This window comes from Lepisma saccharinum, chromosome 22, assembly GCF_977018435.1.
Source record: "Lepisma saccharinum chromosome 22, izLepSacc3.1, whole genome shotgun sequence".
NCBI classification, from domain to species: Eukaryota; Metazoa; Arthropoda; class Insecta; order Zygentoma; family Lepismatidae; genus Lepisma; species Lepisma saccharinum.
In genome coordinates this window covers 46,554,346-46,579,520 of record NC_139250.1, presented here as the reverse complement: position 1 = coordinate 46,579,520, position 25,175 = coordinate 46,554,346, and positions in this window count along the sequence as shown.

Here is a 25,175-nt window from a genome sequence, read left to right as displayed (position 1 = left end):
CTATAAAAATCTTATTTCAATATTACTAAAATAAGGCATCTGTATTTACTGCGGAAAGAATGTACATATAATTTACGGTAACCTTGTAAGAAGCTTAAGTCTCGTAGTGTCACAATGATGTTAGATGTAAAGAAAGCTGCTGAAGTTCCATCTAGCGGGAATAAATACAAACTAAATGATTATTCTGTGGTGTAAACGTACATGTACAATTTGTTACTATTTAATTCTAGTAATTGCAGATTGATAGATGAAAGATGGTGGAACAGTGGCAATCTGTAAATGAACAGGCTATTTTCAACTTATGTTTTCATGGCATAGCGCTGATATGTGTGATTAAAGTGTTCGTAACAAACTTCTCGTAGATATGTTAGACAGACATTAAGTTTTAACTCGGCAATAGAAATTTGGTCAAGGTTTCTGTATTACTAGTTCGATAGACATTTTTGTGTATGCGTTAGTGGTATTCAACCTGGGGTACTCGTACCCCTGGGGGTACGCGAAGACTTTTTAGGGGGTACGCACAATTTAAAATAATTATAAAAAATGAAAACTGTTTCTGACAGAGATAATCGGTGAATCGGTGGGTGTCTCCGATGATGCCGAGCTACTTATATATGTTCGGTATTTTGACCTTAAGAAATGTGCTATTAGTGATGAAATTCTGGGATGTAAGCAATTACCAGAACATACAAAGGGAGAGGATATTTTTAAAATTCTTAATATTTTAATAACATTAGAATTAAATTTGTCGTGGGACTGGTGTGTAAGTTTGTCCACAGATGGTGCTGCTTCACTTGTTGCTCGTATTCGCCAAATGAACCCTCAAACAATTTGGGAACATTGCATTATACACAGAAAATTTGGTTGCGAAAAAAATAACTCCCGATTTATACGAAACGCTGAACATTGCTGTAAAAGTAGTCAACTTAATCAAGTCACGTGCACTGAACTCCCCTATTTTCAAAAAAATGTGCAAGAAGATGGGATCCACACACACTCAACTGTTTATGCACACCGAGGTGCGGTGGTTATCGCGAGGACGCGTATTGACTCGCCTTTTTGAACTGAAAAATGAGGTAAAATGTTTCCTTTCAAAATTAAAATCCGATCTGGTGATGTATTTTGAGAATGAACAGTGGCTTTGCCAACTAGCTTACTTGACGGATATATTCAACAAATTTAACGATCTCAATCTTCAACTCCAAGGCTTCGACAAAAATATTTTTAAAGCCCGTGAGAAAGTGAAGGGATTTTATAAGAAAGTATTACTTTGGATTGATTGCGTTAAGGAAGGAAATATTGCAGTTTTTCCAAGTGTGTTGGAATATTGTGGACAAAATGATGTTAGTATTGCTGGTGAACTTCTGGAAATAATCAAATTCCACCTAGAAAATCTCAGGTTACAGTTTTTGAAATACTTCCCAGAAATTGAGATTGGATTACAAATCCGTTTTCCACCACCGCCATCAATTCCTCAATTCCTGTAAAATTAAAAGAAAGTCTGCTGGAAATGTTCACTGATAGATCACTTGAAACAAAATTCGAAAACGTGTCTATTTGCGAGTTCTGTTGTTACGCACGCAAAGAGTATATTGAACTTAGTGACACTGCCATCACACGCCTTCTTCCCTTCCCCTCCACTTATTTGTGTGAGCAGGGTTTTACTGCATTGACAGCCATCAAAACGAAACACAGAAATCGCCTGAATCCAGAATCACCACTGATACTTGCACTAACGAAGATTCAGCCACGAATCGAGGAGCTGGTGTGCAGGAAACAAGCTCAGCCATCTCATTAACAGGTAAGAAATATTAAGGTTTATATATTTTTGCTATACCCGTAATTTTCCTTTATTTATTTTATAATTCTCCTTTTTATAGTAAAACTGTATTATTTAATAGGTAATGATTTGCCTAATATATTTTAGATGTAGTTATGTATAATCTGAAAGTTTTCTTAGAATGTAAATACATGTACTAAGTGTTTCTAACTTACGTGAAAATGTTATCATAATATTCAATGGCCTAACTTAGATCCATTGTTCTAAGGTAACATGCATACCCCTCAAGAAAAAACTACCCCCCGAAATAAAATCACAAATACGCCACTGAATGGGCAACCCCACCGAAAGCAAAAAACTTATTTCGCACAGTGCCTTTTACAGACACATGTACATTCATTTACCAACTGGACCCATCCTTGTGAGGGCAGTGATTGGGATTCCCCTTTATAATCACGCCTGTGATTTGTCACCCGTGATCGCGAAATCGCTGTCACTCATGTCAGGTCAAAGAACTTCAATAGGCAACTCAAGTATGAAGAACCTTGGAGGATAACAATTCCCAGATGTCATGTGACTAACAATATTCATTCTTTCATCCACTACAATGATCCCCTCGCCATTAGTATACCAGCGCATAAAGTAAACTTAAAATAAAAACAACAACAATGAACCCAACATCATCTTATCCAAAATAAATGATTGCTTTGAATGTGTCACTTTTATGAAAAAATTAATACACTATTTCAGTGGATAGTTGAAAATGTATTAAAGAACACATCTTCCTTAGAATAAAGTTTGACTTGAATTAAGTTTGAGTTGATGTTTTAAGTCCACATTTGCACAGATAGACTAATCGGGACTGGACCTACAGTTTCAAGTGTGATCCGAAACACTGTGCAAAGTGCCTCCACCAGGTATCGAACCCGGGACCCCATGATTACAAGGCAACGACGTTATCACTACGCGAACGGAGAGGCCCCCTTTGAATAAAGAACGTATATATGTAATATGTTATAATATTAATGGGCAATTATGTGTTCATGGCGATGAACAAATTATAATGCTGCAAGGCATTTCAAAGCTCTATCTACATAGGTAATGAAATGGCAAGAATTTAACTTTCCTTAATTTCTCTACAACGAAACTTTGTATTTTCCTGATTTCATTCACTACACCTGATAACCACTGGCGATTAAATCTGTGAAAAACTTGCTCTTGTAATAATTAATAATTTCTTGTCGGTCCACGACAATTTCGCTTTCTATATTCAACCGTGCTAAGGAAGAAAATCTGTCTTGTCACATGGTTGACCTTAGCCATGATTTAATACGTCTCATTGCAGAAAAAGACCGTTTAGCTGTAGCCGAAGACAATGTGCAATGTTCAACATTCTGCGCAGGCAAGGGAATTTGTCTTATATACAGATGAATAATTTTCTTTAATGAAGGTAAAGTTTTTCTCCAACAAAATTTTGGTTCTGAGGATATCTTTCTTGATAATGAAAAGTTCGTTGGTTGTGATTCCACTTTGAAACTGTAGGTTCAGTCTGGATTAAACTTTCTGAGCAGATTTAAACTTTTGAATTTGAAACCTTCCTGCTTTATCTCTTTTCCATAAAGAAATAAAACATCAGATACACGACAAGATAAAAATGTAGCACGAATTCGCCCCTCCCCCTTTTAGAATATGGCCTTCCTGGACGGTTCTCCATACTTGAATCGCCTACTCAAGTTCTTTGACCTGACATGAGTGACAGCGATTTCGCGATCACGGGTGACAAATCACAGGCGTGATTATAAAGGGGAACCCCAATCACTACCCACGCAGCTTTTTTATGAAGTAACCTTAATTATTTCCGAGAATCACTGAGTCATCGGCGAACAATCACAGCATAGCCGCAAACAACCAGCGCCAACGTTACAAGAAGCCGGAACGAGGGGCATTTTGCACATCACCGTCTCTAATAGCTTCCCAATCTCGCCTTGTTTTGTGCACTCGTGTGCCCTCAGCATACACAATCAAGATTCACAAGAAACTCCGTATTTGTCCCAGGGGAGAATCGCAACAATAAAACCACCTTGATAAAAACAACATCCTTTGATTGGCAAACAATGAGGAGCTATTACTGTTGGAATGCCACCCAAGTAGATCTTCACTGCACGGGAAAATCGTTTTGTTTAGCATGTATTTTCTGTTAGTAATTTACAATTTAAATTTTACTCATTAATTGAAAAGATCACACTTTTTGCAGGAATATGCTTATGTAATTCGAGCCATTTCAATGACCACTGCTATTCACAAGGAGTTTGTTGAAACGTAAATATCAACTGCCGCGGTCTATCTTGCAGTTTTCTTGGAGTCGTTGTTTCTTCCCTTGGACGTTGGCGGCGCCACTTATCAGACTTTTTTTTATAATTATTCTCAAAGTTTGTTTTCAGTGCATTTTATATATAAACAGACTGATCGGGACTGGACCTACAGTCTAATGTGAGATCTGAAACACATATAGGATAGGCTAGCACAGTTACGACAAGTAAAGCTAATCTTGAATGACAACAGTGGTTAAATTGAACGCGATAAAATGATAGGTAATCAATTCTTCCCCTTCATCTCTTCCTCTTTCTTACTCTCTTGCCCATGTGTCTTCCTCTGTAAATTTATTTTATATTCTATTTTACTCTGTTTCCTTACAGTTTCTTTCTCTGTTCATTGTGACAGAATCAACTGGGGGGCGAGAATTTACTGTTCAGCGCAATTTACTTACGAAGTTCAAGTAACAGGAGGTAATATATTTTCTGTTATGAATTGTGTTCAATGACAAAATCGTCATTTGAAACGATCAGAAGAACAACGTTACATTGTATCCTACAAAAACCAAGTGCCACTGAAACAGCAAAACAGTCATTAATGTTGCTTTCTCATTTACGCATTTATTCAAACAGGGAATATTACAGTGTAGAAAATGATTACATCTGTTCATAAAACGTGTTACTACTATATTCCAGAAGCCAAAATCAATTTGTTTCCAATTTCTTTATTTATTATTTAGTGTCTCAATAGGGTTACAATTAAGCTATACAACATTTCATTTAGAACAATATTAATAAAAATATTGGCTCGATACCCTATGTAGTAAAAGGAACTATACAAAGGCTACATATAAGGAAAATGAAATGATTTCACATGCGTAGGAGGGGTGAGGACTGAAAATACTATACACGTTGAGTTCGAAGTTATAGAGATGGCAGAACTGCGCTTTGCTGTTACTGAGTTTGACCTTCTTCGGGATTGAATTCCAGGTTACCGCAGCTATACTCTGTCCAGGTTATCTCTGGAGCAAACGAACAAAAATAAGTCTCTGCAAAAATAGTGACGCGAGACGGCTTCACCAATAAAAACGTGAGAGGGAAGCGACTGCAGTTATCTGCACCTAAGCGAGGCCTTGCTCCAGAGTGTAGCTACGAGAATAACCTCTTTCCAAATCTGCTTTTGTTAGGTTTGGGGATTACTACTAGGTCTCTATGTAAGGACGATCTGGTTTTTCGGGTTCTGGCCTCAGAGCGGAGCGTTATGTATACTATGGAATATCTTATTGAGGTAGATGTAATGTATTCTCGAAGTGACTGTGGGTATGTTTAAAGTTTCTGTCGGCAAAACTGTTGGTTCGAAAGTTGTTCGTCTGATCAATTTGCTCATTGAGCAAAACCTTTGCTCGGTGAGCACCGCTCGCACAGTCCCTCTATTTTCTTTATGGATTAATCCAAAATATAATTATTATTATTCCCCATAAGAATAGAGATAACGTGCGCCCCGAAAGGAAAAAAGCATTGGGAACCTTACTTTCCGACTTGCCCTCTCAGAGAAAAAAAGTCTTCTCATTTAAAGTCTCGTGAATCAACTGTGAGTTGGAAATTAAAGTGGTAAATGGAATGACCGGATGTTGCAAAAATATGAAGACGCGAGCGATCGCGTGCGGGAACGCTTCAGTAACCGCATCGCGTCGCATCGCGCACGCGTTCTAACTGTAGCATGATTTATTCCGGAAATGGTGTTGGTAGGGGGCACTAAAACGCAGGAAGCGTGGACGAAATGGACATTTATCTTCTGCGGATAGTGTTTATTTATTTTTGTCTCGCGTGGGCGGAGGGTGATAAAATAATTAAGCAACTCTATGAAACCAAGAAAAGACAAAAAGGAAGAAGAAAGTGATAATTTTATAGTAAGAACATAGAATATGCCAACCTACAGGATACAGAATCTAAATACTTAAATGAATGTAACATAAATAGGTAAACGGGAAGAGCTGGAATATGAATAAAATTATGTACACACTCGTTCAAAGATACGTGTTCTCAAATTGTCATTTACAGAGTTCACACATTCTTATTTTGAAGAAAGTTAGATTAAGGATTTGACACGAAAGGATCGTCAACAAGAAAACAGCAATACAAAAATATCTTGTACAATATTATCGCATACGATATAGAGAAAAAGTGTGTAAAACTGTGATGGATGATTTAGACCCGTGTATCTTGAAACTTGACTGTACGTACAGTGGAAGCTACAGAATTTGAAATAAGGGTTTAGAGAGTCCCAACTGTGAGTGATGGTCGTCCACTTCTTGGCTTATCTGTGAGGGCCATGTGGCCACTTTGAAAATTCCTCTCCCACCTCACAACAGTGTCATATGACAGACAATCATCTCATCACCATAGATAGCCTTCACGTCATCATGAATTTGCCGGCACTGTATCCCTTCAAATGCAGGAACTTAATCACGTTCGAACCTCACTCTTTTCCATTTTGCAAGTTACTGACATCTACCGCCACCTGTCAAAAAAATAAACCGCATACGAAGAACATTTTTACACCATCATGCTCACAAGGATCAGTAATTACACTGGCGAAATTTCATTTCCATAGGTCAATAACTTCCGGACGATAACACTTTACGATATCACTTCGTACACGAAATTTCGGAACTTATCTTGAATTGAAGTGGGGAATTTTCAATCGCCTCTCTTCATAGAAAAACTATCCCAACCCCCTTCCCGCTTCAAATGAAGTTCTCACGTCTCTGGTACAGGTAGCTGGTACAGTGGGATCCTTGAGTATTACCGTGCAAATTGTCCACGACTATTTTCATTCATTTTTCTCTTACGTCCGATGTGTTTTTAAGCCATGGATTTTTATGTATGCTGGTGCAGAAGTTGTCAACAGCTTATTTTGAGTTTTGTTTTAATTCTTGAAGCTCTTATTGGGTCAAATAAAGTGCACGAACATGGTGATGGACAATTTGCACGGTAATACTCATGGATCCCACTGTACAGGTAAGCCCCACAACGGCGTCAATATGGCTACCATCTGCGGAGATTGTATAACATAATACCAGATTTGCATTAATTATGAACAAAGAATTACAGCTGCTTTACAATTAAATATCAAAGTTTTAGCAAGAATTATGATTATTTAGCATTCCTTAGGATATATACATGCTTACTGAGCACGTCATGTGATCTGCTACGGCATGGTTGTTTCTTGTGAGTGTCTTTTCATCAATTTCATCAAATCATCACGAGATTAGCCAAAAGTGGCAGAAAAGCAACGATATAAAAAAAAATGCAAACATATATGTAAATAAGTATACAAAATTGTTGCCCCTCTTGAGGAATTTTGCGGGCAGTACAGTAGGATCCATGAGTATTACCGTGCAAATTGTCCATTACCATGTTCGTGCACTTTGTGTGACCCAATAAGAGCTTAAAGAATTAAAAGAAAACTCAAAACAAGCTGTTTACAACTTTTCCACCAGCATGCATAAAAATCCCTCACTTAAAAACGCACAGAATGTAAGAGAAAAATTAATCAAAATAGTCATGGACAATTTGCACTGTAATACTCATGGATCCCACTGTACCTTGTCCTCCTCCCTGAAGTGGGAAGTATTGACACTAGGATAGAAGGAATAGACAACAATATACAGCAACAAAGTTTATGTTTAAGGAATATGTGCAATTACAAATCATAGCGAACATATTTTTCTCAGCAACAACTCTTAGAGGTGTCTAAAAAAATGTTACAAAATAGTAAAAAGCATAGTGCTTCTTGTATTTGTAGAAAGTTTGTGTTGAGCTTGAATTAAAAACATTTTCAAACTCACAAGTCATTTCTCTTCTCTCGATATACCAAATCTCTTACAGTCTCAGTTCTATGCGAGATTTAACTTACATCTAGACGCGAAGACCTGCTTTATATTTAACTTTATTTACATTCAGCATCAACCTAAGAAAAGGTAGAATGTCTAGAGGTGTGTCCGTAAGGTGTTTCTTTGTTTTCGGAATTCTCGGTTCATTCATGTGTGACGTTAAGAAATCCTTAAAATTCGGACGAAATAATAATTTGTAGGGTTCTATAATTATGTTTTTTCCATGGAAAGTACATACATGAGTCAACGAAGACAAATTATTATTATTTCAAGGAAAAATGAAAGCACCGAAGTAGGACAAAGTAGATTTAATGATAACACAAGCCTGAGAATAATATATTTCTCTTTTAACATTCATATTTTCAGTTATTGTGTTAATTTGCTGAGAGGGAGAGAATTAGAGAAAAAAATTATAAAGAGATTACTTTTTTTCTCTGAGAGGGCAAGTCGGAAAGTAAGGTTCCTAATGACTTCGGACGACCTAAAGATTAGCAGGTCACGTCACTCTAGGGCGACTTAGAAAATATATTAATAACATAGTAAAAATTGAATGAGTTTTAAGATTTTTCACCTAGGTCCCCTGAAGAAACGTAAATTCGGCGTTCCACTGTAATTACCATTAAAGATATGTCTTACTAAACGGCAATGGGCAATTTGCAAGACCCGATAAGACACTGTTGCCAAGTCAAAATATTACCAATGTTCAGTATCATCTAGTGTATTAAAATCAATCTTATGTATCGTACGAATGTCGGAAGACCTAGGGTCATAAGCGGTGTTAATGAGTGAAACTTTTTCATTCAGATCAGTTTTCCCTTCATCACCTTCAATTTCCATATTTACAATAAGTGAACATACAGGGCATACACAAAACAATGATTCGGTTTCAAAAGTTTATTATTTCTCACCTTACACTAGTACAACATAGCTACACCATCAGCGTCGACAACTGTCTAAGTTTCTCATGCGCTACAAGCAGTTTGCTTCTCATGCCTACTGTGAGGCCGGCCAATTTCTAAGATGGCGTTCGTGCAGGAGAAGGTTTTCTGTGTGTTCCGGTTTAGAGGTGTCCAGATCTGTGATTACAGTGCAGTATGAGTTTGGTGTACGGTTTAAAAATTGCGCACCTCCACACGAGAATAATATAATCAGGTGGTGCCGACAATTTGTGGAAACTGGATGCTTGTGTAAAGACAAGAGTCCTGGCCGACCTCGTGCGTGTGAAGACAGCATTGAAAGAGTTCGTGACTCGTTTCGGTGAAGTCGACTAACTCTGTTAATACAGAAAGCAGTGTGTCCAGACTGAATACCAATTATGACGATTACATTCTGCAACTGAACGGAGAGATCCCCATTTGGACAGGAACGTATGAATGCTTCTCAATGGTGTTCTTCCACAGAGTTGGATCGGGCGTGTTGCAAATGGAGACAACAACCTTTTCCCTTGGCCGCCCAGTTCGCCGGATCTTACACCACGTGATTTCATTCTTTTTGGGGGTCGTTAAAGGCAGCATTTATGTACTCCCATTACCCATGTTCATCCACGAACGCATGCATTGCAGGGTGCATGCCATCACAGCGGACATGCTACACCAAGTCTGAGATGAGTTTAATTACCCTGTGGATGTGTGTAGTGACCCAGGGTGAACACATTGAAGGATTGTAATTAACGCATAGGAAACGTGGACAGTTACCGCCACTGACGGTGTATGTTTTGCCCATGTAACGTGAGAAGTGTTTGTTTTATTAAGTTTTGAAACCGAACCATTCTTTCTTGTATGCCCTGTATATGAGGCAAGTAAACCCTAAGTACTCACTATGGCACATTGCAATAAAGTGATGCTATCCTCCCTTTTGGGTAGCGATAGTCATGTCCAATGTGTAATCCAGTCTCGATTAACCTCTGTGATATATATGAATAGCCTTTCTGTACATTGAAAAGAAATCAATTTTTAAAGCAGTAACGAGCACTTTTCGTAAGGTTTTATGTAGGTATGTACTCCCTTGTATAAATTCGTTATGAATTACTTGCTTTTATATATATATATATATATATATATATATATATATATATATATAAAAGGTAAAGTGCTCCCCTGTGCATAGCACCACGCCATGAAGGCGCATAGGGGGTGTGGAGGTAACGCCCCACACTTTCTTGATCCGGTCGTGAGTGGGGGTGATGTGATCAGCATCACGCCCCTGACCGCCTTTACCCCCCAGGGTTTCCCCCAGGTACCCATGTTATTCGACGCTGGGTAGGCGCCGGGGCCGCTTCCAACGTTAGAAAAGTTCCCGAATTTGAACCGGCCGGGGATATATATATATATATATATATATATATATATATATATATATATATATATATATATATATATATATTATCACATAACCTCGTCTATACTATTATTGTCTTTTCATTATATCTATTTTCTATAAATACTAACAAATTCTACCTTATAATAAAATACCTGTAAGAGTTGTAGTTTTGTAGCAATTGTCTTAATTTTCAACAATGTTGAAAGATTGTTCAAAAACAATTGTTGATTTTTTCTGCCTCCAAATGAATGACAATTGGTGACTCAACATGTTCAGTGACAGCTATTGTTGCGCAAGATTACCTTAATTGGCAGAGATGTTGAAACAGGGGAAGGCAGCGACTTGCCTCCCCATTCATCATTGAGGAGGCAAGATAGTGTTCCTCTCAAATTCATGAAGATTCTTGCCCCCTATATAAAAGGTTGTGCATACTACTATAAATATAATGGAGATCAAATAATGTTTGTATTTGCTACAATCAATTTAACCATATTCTTTTGTTTATTGTCAATTTTTTCAGGGAGTACAAGGAGTAAAATTTGGATTGGAGGGGTACAGAATTCCTGTACCCCTTGTTCACTGATCGTAACAGCTTATATTATTTACTGTAGTCTTATTGTGCTGAAAGGACCCCGCACATTTTACATAAGGGCACCAACACTTTCGTCAAAGCTACTGCTCCTTTATTGGTTGAAAACAAAGTAGAGTAACAAACCCATTGTTACGTCATGGGAGTAATCGTCCACCTTTGTGTTGGCTGCAATAAAGGGAAGTCCACAAATAGATCGATTATACAGAACAAGGGAACTTTGGGGTAATAGAAGCACCGACAAACAACTTAGACATTTGCATTTGATAGTGCAGATGTGCAAGACAATATCCAGTGATTGTGAAGGAATATGTGCGGGAGTTGGGATAGCCTAGGGCTACCATATTTTGAAATGCTAAAAAGAGGACATATCAAGCTTGATGTGCAGTCCATCGCTTTATAACTGTTGTGATGCTTAACAGTATGAAACGCGAAAAAACCTTACTTTATCTTTATGTTCACTGCCAGGTTTCGTGAAAAACTGAGTCAGTTTTGTAGATGAAGCTTCACCTCTGACGGCTGTTTTGTGCTTTTCGCACTCCACGTGTGCTTGCAAGTCTAGCCCTCCTTTGCTTGTCACAGACACATAGATATGTACCGGGTTTACAACCATACACTCGCCTTCAAAATCGTCTCTACCACGTCTTAAACATTAATACTTTTCTTGTAACTCATTAGTAAACTTGCACTTTCTTTTAGGCATATTAGTAGCTTCCACCGTGTTCGAAAACTCTAACTTCCACTTCGAAACACGAACAAACGAATGAAGTGGAAATCACATCGACCGGAACTTGAAACTGTAACAACAAACGACTAACGCTTAGCGCATCGTCCAGTACTGCCAACATCAGACTTTAATGATTCGAGAAGTTGTAACTTCGTGATCTCTGACCTATGATGATTGGATAAAAGTAAAAACCCGCCAGGACGCAAATTTCAGGGTCCGAAAAGAGAACATGTACGGGAAAACCAGGACGTATGGTAGCCCTAGGATAGCCGCATATGTACACATGCAGTACATTGTGGAAGGCAATTTAATATGTGTATTATTTAGGGGTTACTTCCCATTTCGCCGAATCCCCTTTCGCTCTGAATGAGATAAATATTAATTTACTTATGAATTTAAGGGCCTACCCGATGGCGCAGGGGTAGCGTCGCTGCCTTGTAATCTAGGGGTCCCGGGTTCGATACCCGGTGGAGGCACATAGTGGTTCGGATCCCACTATAAACTGCAGGTCCAGTCTTGATTAGCCTTGCTGTGCACAAAGTGGACTTAAAACACCAAATCAAACCACACTTATGAATTTAAATACGACGTTGTTTACATGGCTAAGTTAAGGCATTCCACTTAACCGTTTATTACATAATTAATTATATAATGAATTAATTATAACTGTAATTACAGTGGCCTTTGTTTTTCTTTACAATTAATTTACCTCGGCGCTAAGAACGACTTTTATTCACTTTTCTTTCAACGAAAAGACCACATAGCATTTTCAAAATTTGTTATAACTTACATTTCCACATATTAGAAGAACATTACGTCGAGTTTCCACTTCCACGATTTAAACAGATTGCGCGTTTACTTGTCGTTTTAGAACTGCAGCAGGTGACGTCACTTTAGACAAGATCATACTAAAGACAGTTTTTTTTTTTTTTTAACCTTTTCGACAGAAGCACTCTTTAGCATACAAATATAATTCGTGAAAGTTTCACAACGCAGGGTATGAAAGAATTGTATACTCACTTGATAGATTGGCCTCTACTTAACGTATTGTTATCGGAGTATGGAAATCAATAAAAGGAACACTTACAGCAGTTCAAGAAGAATTGAGTTGATTAATAGCAACAACATACAACCCCAGATCTAAGCCTATTGTGAGGCACAATATGGAGGCAATCACATTGGTTTGTTTCCAAAGCTGGATATGAATATTCGGTTACTTAATCACTTATGTTCTTCCATTAACGGATTTTCTTCTAACAAACTTTACTTATATGACAATTAAAGCACCCCATGTATAGGAAGTAAATTGCCAAACGGAAATTATATCTTTGTCGTTCAAAATTTAAACGATCTTCCAAACAAAATCTCCGATATCAGATTGTAACACGCGTTAATTTTATCCATTTTTCGGATAAACGTATTATTTCCTCTTGAATAAGTTATCTGCAGCCGGAAATTTCTAGTAGTTTAATGTATCACTACTCCCAGCGAATTATTTCGCCTAATAAGGGAGTTTCATATGAAAGAAAACCTAACATGTGCACTACTAATCGAAATTTTGTTGAAATCTTCCGATGTCGGTTATATTTGGGTATTGCGTAGTTAGATTCTTGTGTTTTCAGTATCTTCCTGCGATTGAAATTTAGTCTAGACCGTGCATATCACAACACGCAACGAACCCTTACGCCAGCGAAGAGGAGTTCCTGCGCATACACCCCGCTGTCATAAAGTGTACTTAATTTCAGACACCTATTAGGAATTTAAATTATTCTTGTGGCAGTGATTCATCCTATCTTGTACCATTCCACGCAAGTATCCTCCTGGAGGCCAGATCCATGCATATCACCACCCGCAACGAACCCTTAGAACAGCGAAAAGGCGATTCTGCGCACCCACTCAGCCGCCATTAAGTGTACTTATTTGGTTCACAATGAATATAAATTTAGATTGGACCTGAATATTTGCAGTAGGCAACCCTATCACATCTAAGCTTTATTGAAGATATGTTGTGAATCTTGATTGGCTTTATCAAATCTAATTACTATTGTCCTCACAATCTTCAAAATCTACATATATTGAAAGAAATGATGTTTGCGTAAGACAGGCAGATTAAATGGAAAACTTATTCAGTGAAATCCTTCCAATTACATAAAAGAGGGATCGAAGAAAAAGAAGACTATGTAAACGTTATCTTTTACCTCATAAATACTGTTGAAATGAAGCTGTGATAATAATCCATCCTGGTATTTCGAAAACAGTTCTTTGAAATATGAATACAAATTTGTGCTTCCCTGTATTTATTGCAGGTTGTTGTTATATGTCCTTGTTGTGTATATTGATGATCGACATATAAATATGATTGTGTTTTGTGTTATTTTACGTTCCTCTTGTTATATTGAGTTAAGAACGAACCAGGCAATACATTCAATAAAGAAATGAATTATAGATGAAAATACTCACTGATCTCAAGCAAGTTTATATTGTAGAATAAGGGTATTATTTTCATTCGAAGTTACTAAAATAATATATTGCTTTTTCTTGTTTGGTATTCTGTAATGTTATTTCAATAATTCCTGCTCGCTCCACTTATTGTAAAGATTTATTTCGCATTGATATGTAATTCAAGTGATATGTGTTATCATAGAGAAATTTTGATTGATTGATTGATTTGTTGTTTTAAGTTCACTTTATGCACAGTATGGCTAATCGGGACAGGACATACAGTTTAAAGTGGAAGCCGAATCACTATGTGACTCAACCGGGTATCGAACCCGGGATCTCTTGAATACAAGGCGACGACGCTACCACTGCGCCATCGGGAAGGCATTGAGAAATTTTGTGTTATCAATTTTCTTAATTATTAATCTTCATGTGACTCATTACTTGAAGAAAACACTTTTCGAGAACTATCTTGTAGTTCAATCGCGAAGTCTCGGACTCGAGGCGGTAGTGTTTTGTATTGCACATCGACTTGTGCGCCAAGAACGAATGCCTTTTTTTCCATTTAAATTCACTTCTCACACTTGTCATGAATATGCATAAGAATATCTTCGCTGGCAGAAATTCAGGTGCTCTCGCGTGAAAGTCGCAGTCTAATGTCCTTGATTCTTGCTTTGAGCCTCCTCAGAGAGCTGCCGGCAAGAAGAACAGCTTCTGCTATGGCATCTGGACCGTGCACCAAGATCTTGTGTACTCCATCGGGAATATAATACTAGAAATATTCTGCTATAAAGAGATTTGCAGTTTCCAACGCATAATCAAGTACACTGTGGACATTAGTACGGTGACTTGACGATAGTGTTTACAAAATAGCTACATCATTTGATTAGCACCTCGTTGATGCATGTGATTTCAACTAACTTTTTAGGATCTTGAAATAATTGTTGTGTTGTCTTGCCATCATTGGAAGTGTCACTACCATCTTGTATAGGGCTTGGCAACGACAATGGATTGCAATTGCTCCTGAACGTTCGATTTTTGGGTTTCCATCTTTGCTTTGTCTTCTCCACGAGCCTGCCCCCTCTTGAATTCGAGTCGACACGACATGTAAAGGAAGAACTCTAGAATCAAATCCATGCACGTAGGATTGATAGTCAGAACTGAGTATTTATTGCTCTTTGAGTAACTTTGTCAAAACTGTTCATATCTGTCGGCCAAGCGACACAAATGTAACGCACCTGAGCAGTTGATGTACCGCTTATTTTGTTGCAAACTAATGTGTGAAAAGAACAGTCAGATCTTGCGGAAAGCAAGCTGAAGGGTATGTAGTACTGAGATGCTGTATCTGGTCTGCAATGTATACCGATTCTGCTCGATTTACGTTAAATATAACATTCGGATTGAATACTATTTCAATTCAGGTATATTTCTCAGTGTAAAGCCGTTTGAAACTAATCTTCTTTTTCCATTTGGTAACTGCGCATTGGCTCGAGTGGCAGCCAGTTTTTTCTTGGTTGCATTTATAAGACCCACTGAATCATTTTGCATAAACGTCTTTTTCCCACCTCACCCCACAAATTTTGAAAGTCAAATGAAAGAATAGCACATCATTGTAACTAAGCTAAAAACGGCATCGTATGAACATGCTTGTATATGTAACGATCGCCATGTTAGGTAAATTTCAGTCGTATATTGGCATTTATCTTATTCGTATACTTTCAAGTTAAGAACTTGAATTAAATTATTTATACTTAATTGTTTTCATAATTCATGCATATTTACGTTTTATCTTATGTTATAATATTATTCGCGTATTTTTGCAACATTTATTCAGAATTTATAGGCTAATAATTATCATTTATTGCTTATGCAACGTTTTCATTGTTTTTCAAATTCAAAATGGCTAGTATTATTTCTATCTTTCACGCAAATTTTGTTGTTTAAGCACAAGTTAAATACATTTCTTCTTAATATCGATTTTTGTTCAACAATGTACAAGATTGAAGTAATTTGTCTTCGTTATAAACTAAATCTTTATTTAATCATTTTTATGTGCAAGGGCAAATATGAATTTTTTGATAAAATCACTTTAGTTATTTCTATATAGTTTAATATTGTAATATTATAGCAAAGTATTTCTACCTCGTTTTCAATAAAATATCGTTTTCCTATTGATGTGTTATATAAATTATCAGTTTTTCTTGTGTTATTTTATGTTATGAGTTTGTATTATTGTAAGATAGAACAATCTGTTATGCTGCGCCTCGAGCTTGAGGTAGGCAGTTGAGGTCTTGCTATTAACTGTGAAGGCGGTGCGCGGACTCTCGTGTTAAATAAGTTGCTTATCACTGCCTGCGAGCGTGCATGACCCAACAAATTATAATTTTAACTTGTGCGAATCAGTATGCACGCGAGCGATTCGTGATTAAAGATTTTGGACATTTCAATTATAAAGTATTTGAATTTCATTTACTGTCACGTGTCGCAATTCGCTGGTTTCCTTCCTGGAGGAAGGGTGGATCGTCTTAATCCCGATCCCTGGGTGAGAACTGGTGCTCCCAACTGACCAGCCGGAGCAAGGAGCGGTGTGTTGCCAATTGGGATCTCCATACCCTGGAGTTACGAGTGGTGGCACGTTGCATATAACAATACCCACGATTCAGTAAATGCATTCATATTGCGCCCACAGAAAGTACATACCTTGACGATATGTTGAAAATATGCAACAGAAGCCCACACAGATAATGTTCTGATAATAAAACATCAGTCTCAATGGGTGAAACTGTGCGCGAGACATTTGTGAAATTCATTTGGCAAATGTATGGGTTTCCAGTAGCTAGTAAGGGGGTTTGGCTAGAATAGTCTATAGATAAGACCTTCAATATTTGAGTGGCAGAAAGATCTACTTTTACCGACAGATGGATATCTGGACAATTCTATTCAAGATTTGTGACAATCTATTACCCAACCTAACAAATATCGGGGATGAAAAAGTATCATCCTTATTCATTGTAAGAAGCAGTATGATAATGATTACGGGGCAAGTTTTTAAAATGTTATTGTGTTTGTAAGAAAAGTATTTCTCTTCATGAAATGACCGCTTCAGTATGTTGCATAGAAATTAAAAATAATAAGTTAATGTGATGTGGTTTGATTGGACATTTCATATTTAGCGTCGCTTTTATGTAACTTTTGGCTAATAGGGATGAGGATGAGTGATGATGGAATTGATGAAAGGACACTCATGCCGGGATTCGAACCCGAAGGCCCTGGCGTCTTAGTGCTGTAAGAAAATATTACATATCTTAAAGTTTTTTATGAACCAACAAAGGATCGTAAAAAAATGAATCCATACTTAGTAGCTCGTCATGAATTTTCAAATGTGGGAATTAGCTCATTGGCTCGGTGAGTTTGGAAATCTCTGCCTTAGACCGTACAGTCACGATGCAGGACAGCAGGCCCGTAGTCAGAATTTTATTTCGGGGGGAGAAGGCTCATCCCTTATCAGCAGCTGCCATCTAAGGGCGAAGAAGTGGGGAATAGAACCCCTGAAGATGAATTTCTCAGTATATTACAAGTTATTGTACAAGATGTTTAATGTAAGTAAAATTAATCACCGCTATACCCTATGTTAATTACATATTTGTAGGATTTCAGAACGGTCTTCAGCCTCCCGGGCCCGGATACGTGCCTGCGGGACAAAATATACATGAGTGCTGACCCCATAATCTGATTGGCGTTTTAAGAATCGAATTCCCTGCAAAGCATCTCTAAGACATGGTATTTTAAAAATCAGTTCTAGTGAAGAAACCTTGTCCAATTCACGTTTTCAACTTGTTTCCTTGTTAGTTTTTAAAGACAGAAAAGTTGTCAGAATTGGTAATCTGGTGAACAAGATCGATGTCGAATAGCTAATTGAAACAAAAATTTTAATGTAGGCTACGTACCGCGATGTTTTTACTAACTGGAATTTTGATTGGGCAGAGGGGGCTCTCTCACTGCACCAGCCGCCGCCAATCCTATGCTGGTCGTTTGAGTTTCCGTTTTAAGTCTACTTTATATGCAGATACACTAATCGGGACTGGATATACATTTATAGTGGGATTGAAGAATCCACGACTTTTGCGACACCGTCGTTTGCGACACTAGCATTTCTGCCGTCATATGCGACACTGTATGGAAAATATATTCCATGACAGTTGCGACACCGTCATCTGCGACACAAAGTGTAAATAGCTTTCCGTCACACTTTATCAAGGCTTAGGACTGGCAGCATCATGGAAGCTTGTGTGTTTTTTAAAACCTTTATTAGTTTTCCTTCACAGTGGCATCATGGAAGCTGGGTGTTTAAAAGCTGGATGTATTTATCCTTTGTCAATGACGGATTGTTTAGATCCCTTGTCGGTATAGGAGCAGACTGCAATCCATTGTCAATGTAGAAAAGTAGAATGCGTCGTTTCTCTTGTAGTTGAACCAACATCTTACTATTGTCATTCTAATTTCTGAACGTACGCCATTCTCCACAAAAAGCGCTTAAGATCTCTATACATTTCATGGTCGGCTAACGCTCTTTGTATTCTCTAATCTAATGTAATGTACTGACGTCGTCTACGTCTGGCTGAACACATTCTTATACACAGCCGCACGTCGGGATCTGTTTTGTAATCTTTTGTCAGTCCCAACTCCTGCACCTTTCGCCACAAACATTGGTTAAAGTGTTAATTACAACCACTGATCTGAGCCTCGGGAAATACTTTCTCCAGAGACGCTATTGCTGCTGCACGTACGCAAATGTCGTTAATTCTGGTAAACAAATTAGAAATCGTAGGGAAAAATCCAAGCAGCAGTGTCGCTTATGACGAACCAAATGTCTTAAAATAATAATAATGTTAAATTAAAATAAGTATAATTACATGAAATTAATTAATATACTATTAATTGAAGAGGCCTCGGTGGCTCAGTCGCGGTAGTTCCTCGGTGGACGCCGTGGGTGTTGGACGTGCTGATATCGTTCTCTGGTAGTGAGTTCCCCGAGTGCAGCTAGTGAGTCAACTATGTCTGAAAAATTGGACTTGTAAAATAATAGACAAATCGATAAACTTGTAAGTACTATAGTGGCAAGTAAGAATGACGAAATGAATAGGTTAAATACGATAAAGATAAGCTTTCCAGTGAATGCTCCTAAACCGAGGGCAACGGATATACATTAATTTATTCACGGACAATTCCGTCTGCACGTTGACGAATTGATGGAAATACAACTCCCGACAATTTTGCGTTGTGTGTATATTAAATTGTGAGAGAAGCGACAATGAGAAAACTATTAGAACAACATGGGCCTGGCATGGAGTTTCGTTACGCTGATGGCAATAGTGTGAAAGTGTCATTAGAAGATGCGGGAAGGGAAGTGAAATTTGTGCGTGTCTTTAATCTCCCATTGGAAATGGACGATGATAGCGTGAAAGAAAAACTGCGAGAATTTGGAACTGTCGATAGTGTAGACAAAGAACAATGGTCGGGGAACTTTCGATACCCAGTGTATAATGGAGTGCGAGTGGCTAAAATGGAAGTCACAAAACCAATACCTTCGTTTCTAGTAATACGCTCCTTTCAGTGTCACGTTATCTATGATGGACAGCAACGGACGTGCCAGATTTGTCACCAGCCTGGTCACGAACGTAGGATGTGCGACCTTCGTCAACCCACTGTCCTGAGAGTTCCGCTCAGGCAAGGACGAAACTACAGTCAAGTGGCGCAACAACGAGAAGGACCATACCAAGAAGTTCCATCCAGTGAAACACCTTCTACTAGCCTTGAGAATCGGCTGGAATCAACTGAAATACATACAGAAAAACACCCTAACCCCCAGAAGGACGGAACACCTACCAACCCCGTAGAAGACACCACGAAAGAAGCAGAAGTGGCAGTGGCGGCTTCGAAGATCCCAGAGGAAGATGGTACACCATGCTTGGTAACTAAGGAAGAACACTCCAAACCGGAATCAGTGAGAGAAGTAGTCGTGGAGGATGGCGTGGTACGCGCCAATGACATTAAGGAACAGAAGACAGCAGAAAGACAGGAAGAACAACAAAACGCAATGGGAGACGATATGGATAGTGAGTTGATTACTGATGAAGATAGTGAGAGTAGTAGTGTAAATATGAAAATGGTAGTGGAAAATGTAACTGGTACAAAAAAACGAACTAAAAGTGCGGCGAAAGTGAGCGACATGAACTTAGCGAAAAGAAGATCTAGGCGCAGGGTAGGTGATTTAAGTAAATCGAAACAATAATTTAACAAATAGTTTGGCCTTGATAATTTGTGTGAAATATTGCATATATAGCCAGAATAAGATTAAGGTAAAATGAACTGGAAAAGAGTATTTTCTTATAATTATATATATATATATATATATATATACATGTAATCCTTAGTTTTTCATTATACATTCATAATATGTTGACCTATACAGTAGCTACTATTAATTATAATAAGTCGTGTAGTAAAATTAAGCAGGAAGCTTTACTAGACTTCCTTAAAAAAGCATATGTGGATATAGCCTTTTTGCAAGAAATTGGAACTCCATATTTAGAAGACGGTAACATATATGATGTGTATAATAGTTTTACTCCACAAAATCATGATACAGCTCTCTATATTCGTAAAGGAATACTGATACAACAGGTACAATGTTACTATTCAGGAAGAATAATAACAGCAATATTAAATGGAATAAAACTGTAATATTTACGCACCTTCTGGTTCACAAAACAGAACACAGCGGAACAACTTCTTTCTAGAAGACGTGGCGGTGGAATTAAGTGGTAATATTACATCTATCATCTTAGGAGGTGATTTTAATTCAGTTCTAAGAACCATTGATCAAAAACCAGGTTACAACTACTCCCCAACTTTAAAAGCATTAATAGATGGATTACAATTAGTTGATACATGGGAATATGTTAAAGGAAATGAAGAAGGTTATACGTACATCAAACCAAATCATGTCTCGCGCATTGATAGAATTTATGTATCTAATAATATTAAGCACCATGTTTCTAATGTGCAAACTTTCCCAATTTGCTTTACAGACCATTTTGCATATATCGTTAGGATCAAAATAGATTCAGAAAATATTTGTAGAGGGCCAGGTTTCTGGCATTTAAATAATGCATTGATTCAAGACAAGGAATTCATAGTACGTTTTCAAGAAAAATGGAACACGTGGTCAAGAAAAACTACTTATAAGACAAATCTTGTGGAGTGGTGGGAGAGTTGCTTTAAAGTAGAATTCCAAAAACTTTGTAAAAACTATGGAAAACAAAAATATCAAGACAGAAATAGTATGTACAATTTTTACTATAGTGTTTTGCATGAATTAAAATATCAAGTATTGCAAGGTCAGTCAGTACAAGATAAAATTAAGCATGTTCAGGCGATATTATTAGGATTCCATAGAAATAAAATAAAATGTATTCAAGTAAGAAGTAAGGTACAGCCCTTTAATCACGGAGAAACAACCACATTATATCATATAAAACAAGAACGAAATAGAGGTCAGAGAAAAATTATAAATAAAATTAAAAACAAACATGAGAAAGAAATTATAATGCAATCTGAAATTCAACAACTAATAAAGGAACATTATCAACAAAAATTTGAAACAGAAACGATCGACATAATAGATGACAACATAATAATAAATAATATACCCACAATACTTCAGGATGAAGATAGAAATATATTAGAAAAAGAGTTTACTCAGGATGGAATAACTAAAGCGGTTTTCAGTTTACGTGGAAATGTATCACCAGGTATCGATGGTATTACAAGTGAAGGTTATCAAAAGATATGGCCTACTATAGGACCCACAGTAACCAAGTGGGTTCAAGAGGTATTTCACAAAATTAAGATAGGAAAAAATTGTAGTACTGGAGTGACTGTTTTAATACCTAAGGTAAAGAGACCGATAACAATTAATGAATACAGACCAATTAATCTAATGAATGTTGAGTATAAAATCTTAACAAAAATAATATCAAATAGGTTAAAACCATATAGTCATTGTTAGTAGGTAACACACAATATGGAATGCCAAGTGTTGGCACCATACACCAAGCATTAATAATAACTAGAGATATAATAGCAACATATGAAGAGAAGAATGACACTGACGCAGCTATTTTCACGCTTGACTTTGCATCTGCATATGATTATGTTAGCCATAAATACTTAAAATTAGTTTTACAAAAACTTGGATTTGGTGACAAATTTATTAGTTGGGTACAACTATTAACTAGAAATATATATATTAAGGTACTTGTTAATGGGTTCCTAACATCGAAAATACAGGTGAAAAGAGGAGTCTTACAAGGATCCCCGTTAAGTTCATATCTTTTCATGTTATCGTTATCACCTTTTCTGAACATGGTTCAAACAAAATTGTCATCTCTGAGATATTGTGAAAATAACTTACATGTATGTGGATATATGCATGATGTAACAGCCTTCATTAACTCGAAGACTGATTATGAGGAAGCTATAGTTTGTCTAAATGAATACATGCAAATATCAGGTGCAAAAATTAATTATAAAAAATCGTATTTGTTGCCACTGGGAAAGCAAACAAACTTAACATAAGGACGTGAAATTGTAACTAAAGATAAAGTAAGAATATTGGGGATAGTTTTTCAGAATAAATTACAATCAACGATCAATATAAATTTTGAAACAATAATAAATAACATACAAGGTTTGATTAAACCCAATGTGTTAAGAAATTTATCGCTTATATCACGAGTGCATTATTTAAACAGATACATATTCGCAAAAGTTTGGTTTGTTGCAGCACTCTTCCCTTTGTCAAGAATTTTTGCAACACGTTTACGATCGCTAGCTACGTATTTCTTGTGGCAAGGTCAGGTTTTCAGAGTGGCTTATAACACTGCAGTGCAACAGCGAACGGCAGGTGGATTGGGACTAATGCACGTGGAATGGAAAGCAGCGGCATTGTTCAACACGCGTAATCTACAGATGCTCATGCAACAACCAGATAGCTACACAGCGATAGTGCTACGATCGATCCTCGATAAAATTCCCTTGACCTTGCCAATGCACACAGCAGCTATCCCGAAAATCTTTGCTTATCTTTTACCTTCTATTGCAGAATGTGAGTACAGACTGGGAGCAGGAAGTACGATAGGGAACCTGCAAGTCAATGACTTGTATCGCCAGGAACTTGACCTAAATACGCAGTCAACGAAAGTAGAGCAACAAACTCCCAATAAGGAATGGAACCTAGTGTGGACGAATGTTTGGGCGAAACATTTAACTAACAAGGTTCAATCCTTATGGTACATATTAGTACATGATAAATATGATACCAAAAGTAAAAGACATCGACTTCAATTCAGTGACACGTCATTATGTAATGTGTGCTGTGAGGAAGATACAATAGAACACAGAATATCTAAATGTCGTCACGCAAGTACCGTGTGGCAACAATTACGAAACATGTTAAGTAGAATATGTCGTACATCAACAGCTAATTATACGACACAGACTGTAATAATACCAGATTTTAAGTATTATCCTAAAACCAAATGGAATGCAGTACAATGGCTTATTAGAATTCTATTTACTATACTTTAAACTGCACAAATATTAAGTATGCATGTAATTTTAAAGATTTCTTACAACAAGAATTAATGCAAAACACTATTGTTTATAATAGAAAGAATTATGCAAATTTCCTAAAGGTTGTATATGAATAAAAAGAAGGTATCTTATTTTTAACCATGTTCATATAAAATGTAATTTGTAATAATAGTAGGGATGTGCCGAAGCCGATTACAGATGTATGAAAATCGGCCGAAATTGACACATCGGCATCGGTATCGGAATCGGCAAAAATCCGATATTTAAACCGGTACAGATTATACTAGAGTTTTTACCATCTAATAAGTTTTATATTTTAGTTTTGTACGATTTATTGAAAATTTGGTTATGATTCGACATTATTGTAGAGTTTTTGTAATAAAATTATTGCAAACTCATTCAGAGGATCAACCTAACTATAAATCGGAAATAAAACAGTACATTGCTGAACCAGGATCTGCTGTTGTATTGGAAATTCAAAAATTAGTATTCAAATCTGAAGCAAGTGCTGAGAAAATACTTGAGCATACCTGCCGCATCAGTATTCAGTGATTGAGTGTTCAGTGTTGCTGAACAGATTTGAGATAAGAGAAGAAGTAGGTTACTTCCTGAAGTGCTTCCAAATCTCGTGTTTCTGAAGTAGAATCTGGCAGAACAGGAATTAATTTTGCATTTCAAAGAACTGCTTGTGTACTAATGTTTAATCTCTTGAGAATCCATGTTCTTTTTAAAGGTTCACATAACATTTTGTAGATGCAAATGTACATTGGCATCTCTTGAGAATATATATGTATATACGTACATATGATATACAATTGAAATGTACATAGCAAATTTATTTTTGTCATGCTGAAAATAACATCCCATTTCTGTTTAATAATCTTATGTATCGGAATCGGTTCCAAAAATTATCGGTGAGTACATCGGCATCGGTAAATTTTCAGCTTCGTCACATCCCTAAATAATAGTAATAAAAAAAAGGTCGGTAACGCGTCTGACTACCATGCTAAAGGTCCCGGGTTCGATTCCCGGCCGGTTCAAATCCGGGAACTTTTTTAACGATGGAAGCGGCCCCGGCGCCCACCCAGCGTCGAATAACATGGGTACCTTGGGGAAACCCTGGGGGGTAAAGGCGGTCAGGGGCGTGATGCTGATCACATCACCCCCACTCACGACCGGATCAAGAAAGTGTGGGGCTTTTCCCCCACACCCCCTATACGCCTTCATGGCGTGGTGCTATGCACAGGGGAGCACTTTACTTCACTTTTTACTTTACTATTAATTGAAATAAAATTAATTAATTTTATTTTATTATATGAATAGGTGAAAACGCGGTATAACGATAGTGATACAACATCATGTATATATATAGCTTACGTGTAGTTAAGATCGGCTAAATTTGTAAAAAAATAAATAATGGAATTGTCCTGGCAAGGAAATTAATATCAAATAGAAA